General features: G+C 33.9%; 1 protein-coding gene across 1 annotated transcript in view; it reads right to left on the bottom strand.

Annotated features, from left to right (window-relative positions):
- The window catches only part of tpk1 (thiamin pyrophosphokinase 1), a 158,581-nt gene extending 149,113 nt beyond the window's left edge, over window positions 1–9,468 (bottom strand). The window contains 1 exon segment of the mRNA NM_001006074.1: window positions 9,434–9,468. The gene's annotated coding sequence lies outside the window, so the exon portion shown is untranslated.
- Window positions 9,469–17,553: the final 8,085 nt, after the last annotated feature.

Below are 17,553 nucleotides of genomic sequence, written 5' to 3'. Positions count from 1 at the left end.
AGATCTGTTGGTGAGTCAAAAAAAGCACAGCTAACTGAAGTAAATTACATTTTCATTAAACATGAGAGTCCAACTACACTGCATCTATCTATAATGAGAATTCTGAAAATTTTTAGTGAATAACTAGTTTTGAAGAACATCTTACTTAAAGATAAAGTGAAAAGTTTCAAGCTGGAGCACCGAAAAGACATTTCCATTAATTGTAGTGTCTCGTTCAGGAGCAGATATTTCATCCTGTTTGTTTGTGACAGTACCGGTTGAGATGACAGCAGCCTGAGTGTTATATGCAAGATAAATATAGAATCATTTACTCAGCCCACAGTGCAAAATGTCATTATTTGGATCAATCCGGCTGAGAGTAACAGATCAATGCAGGTAGAGAGGTGTATCCCTAACACTCTGCCAAAATGGATCAACACACAAACTAAAAGGGGCTAATCCAACCTGACACCCACAAGACTATTGATGGAAGTAGAGAGCTGTCACAAAGAGGCTGCACCACAAAGTCACAAACTAAAACTATGGATGCTTTTAAATTATTCATATCAAACCCATATAACTGCAATATATATAGGGCTGCACGATATTGGAAAAAATATATTGTCATATATTGCGATATAAATGTAATTTCACCAAATAATTTGAATAGTATTTAAATTTTAGACCGATTGAGATGGTTCTGAATAAACTATACTGTAATAAAAAAAAAAATGACAAGCAAAGTTGAATACAACAGAGAAAAGGTGCAAATAAACAATGATTTATGATTTTTGTGGAGTCAGCAAAAATTAAATAATCACATTATAATTATTCATTCATTCATTCATTCATTTATTCATTCATTTTCTTTTAAGCTTAGTCCCTTCATTAATCTGGGGTCGCCACAGTGAATGAACCGAAAACTTATCCACCATATGTTTTTACACAGCAGATGCCTTTCCAGCTGCAACACATCACTGGAAATCATCCATACACACTCGTTCACACACATACACTACAGACAATTTAGCCTACCTAATTCACCTGTACTGCATGTCTTTAGACTGTGGAGGAAAAAGGAGCACCTGGAGGAAACCCATGCGAACACTGGGAGAACATGCAAACTGCACACATAAATGCCAACTGACCCAGTCGAGGCTCGAACCAGTGACCTTCTTGCTGTGAGGCGACAGCACTAAATACTGCGCCACAGCGTCACCCACATAATAATAATAATAATAATAATAACTGCTTTTATTTTAACAGATATACACTTTTTTAAACTAAAGTCAACTAAATGCTTTAAAAGAAACATGTTTACTCAGCTTTTTAAGAAGTCAACTAATCCCTTTAAAATCAATGGGCTTATTCACTTAAAAAAAAAAAAAAAAATCAATGGGTTTACAAAATCAATGGGTTTACACATTTTTTTTTAAAGTAAAATCAACCAAATGCTTTAGAAGGAACACGTTTACTCACCTTTTTTAAAAGTAAAGTCAACCAATGCTTTAATATAAATGGGTTTATTTACTTTTTAAAACTAAAGTCAACAAATGCTTTAAAATCAATGGGTTTACTCATTATTTTATTTAAAGTCAACTAATCACTTTAAAAGGAATGTTTACTCACCTTTTTAAAAAGTAAAGTATTATTATAACACTGTATTGTTTTGACTAAATAATTGTATATTGTATAATTAATCTAAGCTATAAACGTTTAATTCATTGTTTAAAATTTCACTCTAAGCTTACAATTTGAAATTACTCCACTATGTTGTTAACTGTAATGTCTGGTCAACTATAATCCAGACTACATTGCAGATCCCTGCAGTGTGACTATTGCAGACAAAATTAATACTTTGTGCAGCCCTAATGTATACCCTGACTTTTTAAATATGTATACATTTTAGGGCTACACAATATATAATTTTAGCATCGATCTCACAATGTGATCATTCGCAATAGTTAGGATCTGCAATGATTAGTCTGTATCATAATTGTTTTTTGTTGTTAGTTCAGAGAGTGAGGATTTTTAAAGCATCCAGGCATGAGATAATGTGTTTAACTGTATTTACTTTAATAACAATACATTTTATTGACTTGTTTATACAAAGAAGACTAATTACTGTATAGCTGAATAGTTAAACTCCTCGGAAAACAATAAAATGCTGTGTATTTAAATATTTGCTACAATATGCTACAATAACAGATGCAGTGCTTCTAGGTGAACTAATACATTTTCACTTTAATTAAATTTTCAGTTTTGAGTCCTGAAGATTGTTATTGCCCATCCTAATATTAAAAAATAAATAAATCTATTTCAGTGTGGCTGCATAATATTGTTTCCTGTAAGTCCAAACTTATAAATATTGAAAAAAGAAAGATGTAATAATTTCAAAAATTCAAAACAGTTTTTTTTATGCACTGAAATATTATACTTCAATCCATATTTGCTGGCATTTGGGCTGTGGTGATTTAACTTTGCTTGCCAGACCCAAAGGCACACACCTTCAGAAGCAGCAACTCTAAAGTAATATATAAAAAAAATGATTGCAAAAAAAAAAAAAAAAAAGATAGTAAAATATAACGGGTTTCATAAAACCTCACTAGAAGTTTTAAATGTAAGTATGATCTGACAAAAGTGACATTCAGTGGAATCTAGTATATTCTGAAAAATGCTAGATTGTTGTAACCCAGTGTTGGGTCAAATATGGACAACTCAACATTGGGTTATGACAACCCAGCATTTTTTAGAGTGACATTCATAATGATTGCTGAAGTCTGGTTCTACTTCACTAGAAAGTCTAAAAATCGTCTTTAATGTTCTACTGAAGAAGAAAAACTCTTCAGTAGTCATCTATACCTTGAATTGCTTGAGGTTGAGTAAATGAACAGGAAATGTAATTTTTTGACAGAATGATGAAACCCATTACAGCGAATGACTACTGTACACCAAAACTCTGCTTACCAACATTCTTTGAAATATCGCATTTTTTGTTCAACAGAGAAAAAAATACTGTCAATTGTTCATTTGTTTTGGAACAACTTTTTTTTTTTTCCAAAATATATTTATTGGGTTTTGTTTACAAAAATAAAACATAAAAAATAAAGATTAAAATAAATAAACAAATAGAAGATTTAAAAAAGGTTTAAATAAAAAAAAATAACAATGTTTTGTTTTGCATTTTTCTACCTTGCATTACACAGCTTTCCAGTGTCTGCTGGTTTAGCAAATTTGTTATTTGTTGCTGAACTGTAAGACATCTGAACAATACAATAAGACTCAAACAAGGGTTTGAAAGCTCAAACATTAAAAAAAAAAAAAAAAAAATGTTGCATGGTCCACCTGGTTAAGAAAGTGTTGAAAGGGAGTCCATATTTTATAAAAATCTTGTAATTGGCAGCTTCTCCAGAGCAAGATTACTAGTCATTTCTTTAATCCACTGGCCACATAATGGCATTTAAGTTTTCCAATGTAATTTCCAATGTTTTTCCAATGTAAAGCAATAAAATGCTTCATTGCAGCAATTTACAAATTGTGTTAATACTTTTATTTTGGGCAAATAAACAAGAATCTATCCATCCTTCTTTAGATATATCTTCTTAAAGATCGTTTTTCCATTCTGATAAGTAGGATAAGGAGTTATCTTTTGATATCTCTAAAAGTATATTATAAAACATTGACAGATTACCCCTATCTCTTAAATGTTTTAAAGTAGGATCTTCCATGACAGACAATAATATTTCTAAAGATATATTAGATATTTTAAAAAAAATGTTTCTGGGGTATGTCAAAATTTTTCATGAACAGTTGGAACAAGAGCATTATATTTTCCTTGTATAAATAACTTGTTGGTTATTAAACAATGATATAACTTATTTGATAAACTATCATATTAAATGGTAAATTAAGCAAAAATGTAGTTTGAATTTATGTAAGAAAATAAATTAGAGGTTGGATCAGTAATGCATTGATTAATGTTATTCTGGCTTCTTAAATGTTTATCTGTTCTTTTAATCTTAACTGATGCAGTCTGCAGCTTTTTGTATTTCTTAAACAAACACATATAGATGCATCTCATGGTCATGAAAGGAGGCTAGATTTATGCACATGAATTGTACAGCTTTGGGATATAAATAGGGTAGACTTCACAGAGCTGTTTCTCCTCAGGTTCATCTTTAGCCTTTATTAGAGTGTACATTTGACATGGCATTGTTTTAACTAACTTATACAGTGACAAAGTTTTTTTTCCATTTAAAGTTGCATTTATTTTTGTCTGAGCTACTCTGTAACAATAACTGTCTCCAGCACAAAGACGTCAATTGGGGCCTCAGTCAATTACAGTAGAATGAATTTTTGCATTGTCAGCCTGGAATATGACCACATGATACATCTTCTGATGTGCTTGTTTAGGAAATTAAAAACCACACTCATGCATCACATAGGGTTAAAAGAAAAACATGCTAAAAACATTAAATCACTGCAAAGGGCTTCACAATATATTGTTTATTTTAAAATGATCATTACACAAAATAAATTATTTAAAAAACTAATTAAGATTGTGTTTCTCTAGGGAATCAAAATATTTTAAATTGCAATACTCAATATCAAATATCACATGTTTTCAAAAAAAAAAGCTGGCTCTTAAATGATTGCTTACTTAAAAACTTTTTTTTAAAAACCGGCAGTGTATTTGGTCATTCTTTATTCAGCCTTATGTGATATTAAACCTGCATGACTTTCTTTTATCATCTGACTTTGAATGTAAACATAAAAGGATACTGTTTGTTTAAGGATTTGGTCTTTTTTCATGCAGTTACAATTGAAGGAGGATGGAGCTTACTGCTTCAAGAGGATACGTGTACTAAAAAAATTGGTTCATCTGACTCATTTTGCATTTTATTATTCTGAAGCCATTTAATAGTTTTATGTGACGAACGTAGGTCTTAGTCACAATAGCTACATTTGCATGCACCCAAATGATCCATTTATAATCGGATTGATGGCTCAATCATGCTGAGCAGCCTTCATGTAAACACCTCAATCAATCCAATTGAGCTCGGTCCAAATTAAATTTAGATTGAAAGGGCTGGTGCTGACCTGAAATAATCTAATCAAGAGACAAAAAACAAACTAAAAATAAATATGTAAACACTAAAGTGTCATTATTTTTCATTAGAAAATTAATTTTAATATATAGAGTGCAATAATGCATACATTTACATGTTTATGAATAGTCATTTATTTGCTTAAAATAAAATGGTCAGGATTTAACAATGGGTTATATGCACAGCTAGTGTTTTTCAGCCAATGACTTCTGTCAAAAGGTATGTGATTATTTTCAATTTCAAAAGGTTCCTTTTACAGCATTGATGTTGTAATGTAATTCAAATATAATCAGTTAAATAGACTTAAGTGTCCACTTGTTTGTTAAAGCATAAAAAGACACAAAAGACCGTTTAAACGGAGGCCCAGTCATTAGCCACAGAAATTACATTGAACATACTGGGATAAAATTAATTTCCATTTTTTAAAGACATGGAACGGAAAAACATAATTCAATGCAGTGCTTTTTGTTTGGTCTGATACCCACTTTATATCGTTTTTTAGCCAGGCAGATCGCTGTTTTTCAAAGAAATCAGATCTTAATTACTGTGATTTTTGAATCGGATGACAATTAACTGGAAGTACTGGTGCTGGCTGAAGTCTGTGTGCATATAGCCCATTATTCTGACATAAACAAGTTTTCTTTTAAGATATGTCATCAATGCAATTACGATGTAAATAAAAAAAAATCTGTAATTTATGGTAGGTTGTTTCAAAAATGTGCAGCAATGTCTAAACAGAAAACAAAATTATATATGTGCAGAGACACTAGATACCACTATTTAAGATTAAGTAATTTTAGAAGGATCTATTAAGCAAAAATCTCTTTTATAAGGGGTTAAAAGACAGTTATGTGGCAACAGTGTGTGAATATAGCCAGCCTCTAATGGTAAAAACTAAATCTATTTTTTTAAAATCACACTTCATAAAACAGTCTGCAGAAACACTTTGATTGACATTCTCCTTTTGCACATGTAATCAGAGGGGAAAAGCCTCACCTATTAGTGATGATCTCTTCCTCATTTGCACAGACAGCCCTAAGTGAGAAGCAGCCATCCGCCAATACTGTTTTCACAACGTACCCACTAAAGATAATGTCAGCGACTAAGAGGCATTATAAATGTGGCGTTTTAGGATGCACAAAAAAACGCTATATTCTTCTTAGACTCCTGACTTCTGAGATGTTTTAAATTTGCAGCTATGCTAATGCACACAGTAGGTGTTTGTAGCTCCACCCTCTTTTGAAAAAGAGCTCAATCTCATATGAATTTAAAGCAACAGTCACCAAAACATCACAATGAGGTATATGCACATGGACTTTTAATTTACATCAGCCAACCTAAGTGCTTCCAGTGAACTGTCGCACCATTACAAAATCGATACGTTTAAGATCTAATTTCTTTGAAAATCTGTGATCTTTACTGCCTGATTGGTATACGATATAAAGTGTGTCTCAGATTGGAGAAGAAGCATGCAATAAATTCCATTTTGGAATTTGATTGCGTCTTAAAAATATGGAAATGTATTTCACCCTGGTATTTTCAATTAAGTTTCTGCACTAGCCTGCTGTTACTGAAGGCACTTGTGTTTACATGTCTTTCATCTCATATTACGCTTATACAACCAAATTAATGCTTAAGTTTATTTGACGGATTCTATTTTAATTACATTACAACATCAACGCTGTAAAACTTTCTGAAATTTAAAAATAGTCACATCAACCTTTTACCGGAAGTTTATTTTTAGTTAAAAAACACTATCTGTACATATTGTCCATTTGGATCAAAGCCTAAAAGGGGCAGTTTAAAAGAGTAATGAAAAATATTTGTGTGTGTGTTTTTTTATTTATTTTTTTATTGAAACTTCACATACATGCTCTAGGAACATCAGAGACTTATTTTATTTCTTGTGAAATGGGGCAGACTAGGTGCCCTTTAAGTTGCCAATGATTCAACACAAAGATGTCAAAATAAAAGTCTTTACTGCATGCAAAGTATGGAAAAAAATCCACTCATAAGAGGAGAATGTCAACTCTGAAGGATGCACTGATATGAATAAACACAAAAAGCATGATGTTATTGTTTTCATCTTAGTCTTATTAAAAAAAAAAAAAACGAAGGACAAACTAATACAATAAAAAACTGCCAAGAGTAAATATATTGCTCATGTCATGTAAACATCTTATTGTTAAGTCTTCTATTTTGATTATTATAAATAATCACACTACTTCTGCTCATCTAAACACTGTATCTGTAAACAAAGCAGCAATGCATTTAAAGACATCTAAGAGCAAATCCTGTGTTATAGATGTCATTTATAGATGAAATTTGCAGTAAAATCCCTAAACATTTTTTATATTTTTAAAGAGGAAAATGAACATGCGTTATTATGGGTGTGACGAAAAAAGTTTTCAAGTTTGCAGTATACAACATACTTAGTACAAATTCTGTAAATTAAACTGCATAACCCAAAGGAAACAATGCTAGTCAAAAGAATAAGAGTTGGCTCATTATAGAACAAAAATTATTGATTTTATTTTATTTGCTATTTTAGCATTCATGAGGAAAAAGCTTCGTTATGTATGTGAATGATGTGAAATTAGTGTGTTTTGCTAAATCAAATATAATAGTTTGAAAACATTAACAGAGACATTTATGAGTAAAGCACTGTAAAATACCTTGCTTACACAAAAAAATGCAGAAACGGTTTCGATATTTTGGCAAACACTACATTTTTTTCATGGAAAGGTTGACATTTGCATGAAATTGCTCATTCCTGTACTAGGCCTGTATGGAAATAATACACTGATTACATTTTCACTGAGTTTTCTCTCACATCAATAAGATATAAACTGTGATGTATTCACAACAGCATATTTAGGAATCTGAACAAGTCAATGGTATCTGGATGCAGCCTTTATGATGCAAGCTGAGACTGCATGACTCAGCGATGCAATGTCAGACACAATGCACTCAAATGGAGCTAGTGACGTCACTGTGACGGGTAGGGTTAGGGGTGGGGTTAGGTGAGCCCATTAAAAAGCATAGGATGCAGCCCAGATTGCACTGCACCAGGTCTGCATCCAGACCCCTCTCGAACAAGTAGCCAGTGAGTGCAGAGAATAGGCGATTCATTTATTTGCACAGATACAGTCTCACACAGACGAGTCTATTTCTCAAAGCAACTTATCACATGACTTCATTATACTTGGAATGTATGGTATAAGTCATCTGGACTGTTTTAATGATCCCTTTAGTCATTTTTGAAGCCTGACAATTCAAAGTTTATAGTAATGGCATTAAAAAGTTACAGTCCACTTGCTCCCAATTTTTTATTCACGTTCCAGAAAACAAAAATAGTCATACATCTGTGTTTGTTGTATTAGTCGCTTCCGATACATTTTTGAACAAATTGTATAAAACAGATAATGAAGGGATAATTGTAATTACTATCACTAAATTGTTGATGCATTTAGCACAGTTTAAAGGTGATTCTCAGGGTGAACAATTCACAATTATCTTCACAACACAGGGTTGCAGAAGTGAGTTTTGGATTGCTAGTACAGTTGGAAAATCAGCCTTGTCAATGGCTTGTCAAAGTTCTTTCTTTCCTTCATTGTGTCTTTAATTAATTTGGCCCTCGTTGTGTAGTTCTTCCCCTCTGGGTGTTTTCGTAATTAGTTCTATTGACTGAAATTTCAAGGCTTTCTGACTTAGTCTGGGGAAATTCTCTGCTTGACATTAGTTCTTGTTGTACTTTAAAGAAGAGCCAGAGTTCATTCTAAGGTTGAGTGCCCAAATTACAGTTTACAAACTTTAATAACTCCCTCATTATATGCACAAGTAAATCACGCAGCAAGTACTTCTTCGGAGACAGAATGTATTTTTAATGAAAGTCAAACATCATTATCTGAAGCTTTCAGCGCTGGTACGATTTCACTCCAATTTCTAACACAGCTCAATACTTCATAAACTTTTTCGCACTTGAGTCCCTAAAGTAAACCTCTAGATGTGTCGAAAAGTAATTATTGTATCACAAAGGCTAGACAGATGAACAAAGAGAAATGGTTTGTTCATAAATCTGACGTTAAGCTAAAAAATGTAATCAAAAAGTGCAGCGAATTCAGCGACAAGCACTGACTGAACGCTTGACAGCTTGGTTGTGTCACAAAACCTTCAAAGCTGACTAACAAGACAGCATTCTTAAAATCACACTCGCGTTGGGCGACCGAGTAGAAAAGCAGGAATGTGACATTTGACGCGCAGATGATGCTCAAAATCACCTTCTAAGATGACAGCTCACTAAATAAACAGACACAACATGTGTACAGTATATGTAGTGTACTTACTCCGTGAATGAGTCTTCTTTAGCAGCGTGGATCCTGTCTGCTGTCAACGAGTGCCGAAGACAAGCGTTCGAGCTAGAGAACATAGTCTGGGGTTTGTTACAGCGGCATCTAGAGGTGGACTGAACACTTACACTGATTCCCAGTGTGCGAACAGACAGCTATGAATGAGTGAACGAAAGTTCAGTATATAATATTAAACAAATAAACAAACGAATAAATAAGCCAAACATTCAAAGAAACGGACACAATAAAATGTGAATAAACACAGTTATTGTGAGAATATACTCTAAATAAGCAGACAGACAGATAGACAGATAGATAGATAGATAGTTTACATATATATATATATATATATATATATATATATATATATATATATATATATATATATATATATATATATATATATATATATATATAAACCTATTTAAATAAATAAATAAATAAATATTAACAACCGGACAAACTTACACTGATTTACACCAAGCGATCAGTTTATTGATTCAATTTACAATAAAATCTAATATACAGATTTTACAGTGTGTTTTGATATTTTAGCTTTTCTCCCCATGTGCAATTAGTGCAAAAAGGTTAGAGGAAAGCAAGGGATAAAACTCAAACAAAATTAAGCTAACAACGAGTGGCAAAATATACCTAATAACACAAAGCATAGATTTTACAGTGTATCTTTGCTTTTTTGGCTTATTTGTTAAAGGAAAAGTGCAATGCATTCAAATTCAACACTTACTTGCATCTATGATACAAAAATAAATCAAAACCTCATTTTATATATACATTCATACGCACAGTTAGAGTCAGAATTGTTAGCCCCCTTTTAATTTTTTTTCTTTTTTTTTTAAATACTTCCCAAATTATGTTTAAGAGAGCAAGGACATTTTAATAGTATGTCTGATTTATTTATTTTTTTCTGGAGAAAGCCTTATTTGTTTTATTTCAGCTAAAATAAAAGCAGTTTTTAGTTTTTTCTTATGAACCTTTTAATGGTCAAAATTATTAGCTATTTTTTAAAATTGTCTACAGAACAAACAACCATAATACAATGATCAATACAATATCCTAACTTGCTTAGTTAACCTAATTAACCTAGTGAAGCCTTTAAATGTCAGTTTAAGCTGAATACTAGATTCTTGAAAAATATCTAGTAAAATATTATTTACTGTCATCATGGCAAAAACCAAATGAATTGTTATGGTAGTTATTTAAAATATTATGTGATACAGTTAAAGTCAGAATTATTAGCCCCGCTTTGATTTTATTTTATTTTTTTCCCAAATGATTTTTAACAGAGCAAGGACATTTTCACAGTATGTCTGATAATATTCTTTCTTCTGAAGAAAGTTTTATTTGTTTTATTTTGGCTAAAATAAAAGCAGTTTTAAATTTTTTTTTAAACACCATTTTAGGGACAAAGTTATTAGCCCCTTCAAGCTATATATTTTTTTCAGACTGTCTACAGAACAAACCATCATTATACAACAACTTGCCTAATTACCCTAACATGCATAGTTAGCCCAATTAACTTAGTTAAGCCTTTGAATGCCACTTTAAGCAGTATAGAAGTGTTTTGAAAAATATCTAGTAAATTATTATTTACTGTCATAAAGCAAAGATAAAATAAATCAGTTTTAAAAGAATGAGTTATTAAAACTATTATGTTTAGAAAAGTGTTGAAAAAGTCTTCGCCCCATTAAACAGAAATTGGGGAAAAATAAACAGGGGGGCTAATGATTCTGACTTCAACTGTATCTTCAACTAAGTCATTTCAATATTTAAGATTGATGAAGCCTATAGCAGAAACCCACCTCTCCCATGTGCAATCAGTGCAAAAAGGGAAGATCAGTGAACAACACAGGACATTAAAACTTAAGTGTACTTTTAAATCTAAAGGAAAAGACACACACAATGATAAACACTTTGGGTTTACTTAATATACATTTTGTAACAATAGGTGAAATACAAATTAATTTAATATATAACAGGTGAAATACTACATTCCATACCTGCCCATACCATACATAGTGCCATATTTTTCACATGATCATTATATTATTATTACAAAAGGGCTACAGTTATACAGTGCAGAAGTTATAAATATTTGTATTGTCTCACTTCTTTCAAATTGCTAATAATTGTAAAAAGTAATCTAATATCTCCAAAGCAACTGATACAAGACTAAAGCAAACTTTTAGGCCTTTTTAACATTAATAATCATCTAGCATTACATTATGAGAATACAGTCTTGATCTGCCAGGGTTCTAAAACAAATCCCCAGCATCATACTCACATTTTCAAAAGAGAAATTGAAGTCACGACCTCCAAAACAGTGCTCGAACCTTCAGTATAACACATCACAAACAAAAAAAAAGCTCATGGTCTCCAGAGGCTGGTCTCATGTCAGAGGCATACAAATAGCAGTCCTTTTTGTCACATATACATAAATCATAAATTATCCATCAATGACTCCACTGCCGCTTGGCCTCACCATGAGAAAACAGCCTGTCACAAATATGGCTTTCTGTCAGCCGGTGGTAAACAAAAGGCAGTTCTAATTTGATAAGGGACACCAAGGTTAAATTTTGCCTGCGCAGCACATGATCCAGGGTCGCCAAGGCTTTCTCAGCCGGGTGTAAAATTATTCTGCTGTATAACAGCTTGGGCAGGACTGATAAGGCCGATTTCCTGAGACAAGCTGGTAAGAAAAGCAAAAGCTTGTATCCTCTGAGTTGCCTGCCATTCCGTACACATTGATACGTCCTGCCTGGCGAGAAAGAGATAAACATAACTAGATCATTGGAGTCACAGAACACCAGTGTAGAACTTTTCTGGGGTATGTGCATCTCTGATATGTGATTAAGAAAGCATTTCTCGGTTTGGGAACAATAACAGTGCTGTATCATTGACGTGTCCTTGTAACTTTTTTTACTGGTAACTCTAAAATATTGAATCAAATTCTGTGTTTAGTGGGTGCAATGTGTTATTATTATCATTAATATTTTGGCTGCTGCAGTTATCCAACCTCTCTGTGAATCTCTCTTGTCATTCTGTATTGCATGTACCACGTGATTGAATTTTGCTGGGCGATAAGATCAAATCCTTTATCTTCAACAACTGGCCTCAATTTGCCATTGGTTTCTCTGGGCAATGGCTTCCAGATAAAGCTAATTACAATCTAGATGAAAGCATGACTTTGTCCAACAACAGTTTTAACATCAGATAAAAGTGTCATAAACAGAGGTATGAGAAACAGACCTTTTTTTGCAGCCTTTAGAACAGTGATGCACAAACTAGGGCCCATGGGCCAAATATGACCTCCGTGAAGTTGGCACCCCATAAAAACAAATAATCCCCAAAACTGTGCCATTCATTTGTGCTATGTTTGTGCTGATTTGTGTCATAAAAACGAACGTTTGTGCTGGTTTGGGGTCTGAGATATTAAGCATTATTTTTTTGACCGTGTGACGACACTTTCCGCCCCATGTTGCTCAAATGACTTTAAATTAGCACAGGTCGTTTGTGCTCGATTTGTGCAGTTAAAACAAACACTTTATCTATTTTTGTTGTTTAGATATAATTAAAATATTTCAGGGGCCATGACATCACTCTCCACCCCAGGTTGTCTAAATCACACCAAACATGGAGTTTTTACCCATGGTATCTTTTGATTTGGCCCTCCATCTCATCTAGAAGAGAGGGAGAATGATGCGAATGTTTCAAAATTGTCAATTCAAATTTAATGTAACCCTTTATTTGTTTCATTGTTAAAAGCTAACTAAAATGAAATGTTTCAATTAAATTGCATAAATGAACCAGATTTTGTTTAAATGTAGGCCTACATACGTCACAATGCAGAAACTTTGGTGAGCAAATCAAGTCAAAGGCAGATTCTGCTTGACTAGTGTATTTAGCATTGAGCTCCGCTGTGTTATAAATGTGGTTGTTTATGTTTTTATTGCCGTAAGTTCTCATTTAAAAAGTTAAACTGTATTAGTTAATACGGTTTAAAGTAATGTTTTTACTTACTTTTAAATCTTATGAATTAAATTAGAAAATTACAATGACAACTTTATGGTAATATAGTAAATTTTCCTGCGGCCCACGGCTCTCAGTAATATTTGGTTTTTGGACCTTTATACGAAAAAGGGGGTTTGGTGTTCCACTGGAAAAGGTAGTTTGCCATCTCCGGGTTGGAGAAAAGTCCATACCCCAGGTGGAGAAGATCAAGTATCTTGGAGTTTTGTTTATGAGTAAGGGAAGGATGGAACGTGAGATTGACAGACGGATTGGTGCAGCAGCAGCAGCAAAAATGCAGTCGATGCAACGGTCCATTGTGGTAAAGAAGGAGCAGAGCCGAAAGACAAAGCTCTCGATTTACCGGTCAATCTACGTTCTTACACTCACCTATGGTCATGAGCTTTGGGTCATGACTGAAGGGACAAGATCTTGAATACAAGCAGCCAAAATGAGTTTCTTTCACAGGGTGGAAGGGTGCACCCTTATAGACAGGGTGAGGAGCTCTGTCACCTGGGAGGAGCTCGGAATAGAGCCACTGCTCCTCCACATCGAGAGAATTCAGCTGAGGTGGCTCAAGCATCTGTTTCATATGATTCCTGGACACCTACCTAAGGAGGTAGCCTTGGGATCCCCCCGGAGGAGCTGGAGGAAGTGGAGCTGGAGGAAGTGTCTGGGGGGAGGGAAGTCTGGGGTTGTCTCCTGAGACTGCAGCCCCCGCGACCCAGCCCCGGAAAAGCAGATGCAAAAAGAATGAATAAATGAAATGACAGTAACCCATTAAAACAAGACATTTTCAAAGCACAAGTAGTAGATTACAGATTTGGGACTGTTGGGGAAACCGGAGCACCCGGAGAAAACCCATGCAAACACAATGAAAACATTCAGACTACACAGAGAAATTCCAACTGGCCCAGCCCGGACTCAACCAGCGACCTTCTTGCTGTGAGGCAAAAGTGCTAACAACTGAGCCACTTTCTTTCTTTCTTTCTTTCTTTCTTTCTTTCTTTCTTTCTTTCTTTCTTTCTTTCTTTCTTTCTTTCTTTCTTTCTGTCTTTCTGTCTTTCTTTTTTTCTTTCTTTCTTTCCTTAATATTGTTTGTTTGTTACTGTTGATTTATAGAAAGAGTGGAACTGACATGCATTTCTGCATATTATAGGTAGAGTTGTTTTTGCATTGTTTATTGATCACAAACAGTAAAATTGTTCATGCTTAGTCAATTAAAAATACTTTTTCATATTCTTTTTGTTTCTTTTTGTTAAAATTGCAATTGTTCACACAAACAGTTTTAATCATCTGTAAACTGTAAATATTTTAACTTATGAAGAGCAGTGCAACAGAAAATACATGACTTTTAAACAACAAAATCATTATCATTACCATCATTGTTATCCTGTTCCAAAGTTTACACCCACTGGATCTTAATGTATCATGTTTCTATATTGAGAATCAGTAATTGTTTTCATCTTTTGTAAGAGCAAGTGAAAAGATGGATGTCAAAATTATATGCTTCAAATCCACAAATGATGCTGGAGGACATTGAACAACTATACTGTTCAAGACAAACAAGATAATCAAAAACAACAAAACAGTAAAAACTGCCATGGATCATCCAGGTAACAACACAGTATTAAAACAAATATAAAGAAATTAAAATAATTGTATATACCTGGAAACTCCTTGCTGACAGTGCGAGTCCAATGTTTTTGGTTGTTATGGTACTCAAAAAATATGTATTTTAGAAACTTAGAGTTCAAAGGAGCATGTGAAGCTTGTCACTAAAATGACCTGAAGCGCAAAGCATGTAAACAAAACACACAGCAAGGACAAGACCACACACAAAAAAAAAAAAAAAAGCTTCAGTCATTCACATCAGCCAATTTCTGACCTCTGAATCTTAGAGAATCTCAGTGTTTTCTTTTGAATGATTTATTGAAAGCTCTCAGTTGTCAAATTTATTTATTTTTTTCTGGAAAAGATGTATTTATCTGTCTGTCAGATATAGTAGAAGGTCTACCAGATGGTTACAGGTATTGTATTGTGTTAGCATTCCTTTAAATAATAAATATTTCAGAAATAAATAATGTATGGTTATGTGTATCAGCTTATGTAGAGTAAAAAAACTAAAACTATGTGACTCAAGTTTCTAAGTGCTTGATTAATGTATTAATAACAGGGCTTAAGGCTCTGTTAGCCAAGGTTAACCTCTGCCAACTGGAAATATTTTGAGATATTTTCTTCCCAGACAAACAATATCAAACCTTTAAAGCAATGCAAAATTATAGAGAATATTCATGGGAATAAATCAAATACACAAGTAAAAATGCTGATAAGATGCAGAACATTATTGTACGGTAAATGTATGGTGCAGAGAAAAAAAGAGAGAGATGTACAATTTGATTTTTCATGTGTAAATGTATGACAAATGTGAGAATGACAACATCTGTGCTTTAAGGCAGTACACCTTGTTAAATTTTGATTATACTGTATCAATATGTTAATATCAGTTATAAATATAGCTGCAAGCAGCAATTATTGGGACCAAGCAGCCCAGCGGCCACATCATAAACCAGCACGGCAACAAGCTACAGAGCAATAGGAAAATTCTATAACTTTTTGGCAGCATTGTCTGAGCCAATTTTGGTGGAAATTGGGCTATCTATCTATAAAGAGCTCAAAACAACAGATTTTCTGTTTAATTCAAGATGGTGGACAGAAAGTTGTGTCAATTAGAAAATAAATTATATTAATGTTCTCTGTATTTAATTCAATTCAATTCAGCTTTATTTGTATAGCGCTTTTACAATATAGATTGTGTCAAAGCAGCTTCACATAAATGGTCATAGTAACTGGAACAGTGTGGTTCAGGTTTTAGTGTTTAAGTTCAGTTCAGTTCAGTTTAGCTCAGTTCAGTGTGATTTAATAATTACTGAGAGTTCAAACACTGAAGAGCAAATTCATCGATGCGTTGCTCTACCAATCCTGAACCATGCGAGCCAGTGGCGACAGTGGAGAGGGAAAAAAACTTCACCTGATCGGAGTGAAGAAAACAAACCTTGAGAGAACCAGACTCAGTTGGGCATGACCATTTTAATTTCTCCGCTGGCCAAAAGTCTTGTGCAGAGCTTCAGTCGCCGTGGTGGAGGCTGGAAGATGGCCTCAGCGAAGACTCGTCTGTCCCTGGAGCGTCGCTGGAATCAGACTCATGTTCTCCACTCCCCACGACCATCAGCGCAGCAGCAGCTCAGGATATGGCCTGGTCCCGGATATGGAATCCTTGGGATCATCTCGTCGCTGGTCTTGGATCCAATCAGTGACTCTGCATAATCTGAGGACCTCGGGATGAGTATCCCCAGGTGAAAATAGAGAATAAAGAGAAAAATTAGCGTAGCTGCTGTTCAAAGTGTATATAAGCAAGATGCAGAAGCCTGTGTGGAACCCGCTAGGTGATGCATTGAGTGTATGCTTTACTAAACAGATAGGTCTTTAATCTAGTTTTGAACTGGGAGAGTGTGTCTGAGCCTCGGACGTTATCAGGAAGGCTATTCCAGAGTGTAGGAGCCATGAAAGAGAAGGCTCGACCTCCTTTACTTGATTTTGCTATTCTAGGTACTACCAGAAGCCCTGAGTTTTGAGATCTTAAAGAGCGAGTTGGATTGTAGCGAGACAGAATGTTGCTTAGATAAACAGGAGCTAGATTATTTAGAGCTTTATAGGTGAGAAGTAATATTTTAAATTCAATACGAAACTTAACAGGCAGCCAGTGTAAGGAGGATAAAATTGGGGTTATATGATCATATTTTCTAGACCTGGTCAGAACTCTGGCTGCTGCATTTTGTACTAATTGAAGTTTGTTAATAGAGGATGCTGGGCAGCCAGCAAATAGAGCATTACAGTAATCCAGTCTCGAAGTCATAAAAGCATGGACTAGCTTTTCTGCATCTGAGATGGATAGCATATTTCGTAATTTAGCGATATTTCTCAGATGAAAGAAGACAGTTTTTGTGACATGGGATATATGGTTTTCAAAAGTTAAATGGCTGTCTAATATGACACCCAGATCTTTTATAGTAGAGCTAAAGCTAACTTTG

Source organism: Danio rerio, chromosome 24 (assembly GCF_049306965.1).
Source record: "Danio rerio strain Tuebingen ecotype United States chromosome 24, GRCz12tu, whole genome shotgun sequence".
In the NCBI taxonomy this organism is placed as follows: Eukaryota; Metazoa; Chordata; class Actinopteri; order Cypriniformes; family Danionidae; genus Danio; species Danio rerio.
The sequence above is the reverse complement of the archived record's forward strand: the minus strand, read 5'-3'. Positions and strand labels throughout refer to the sequence as shown.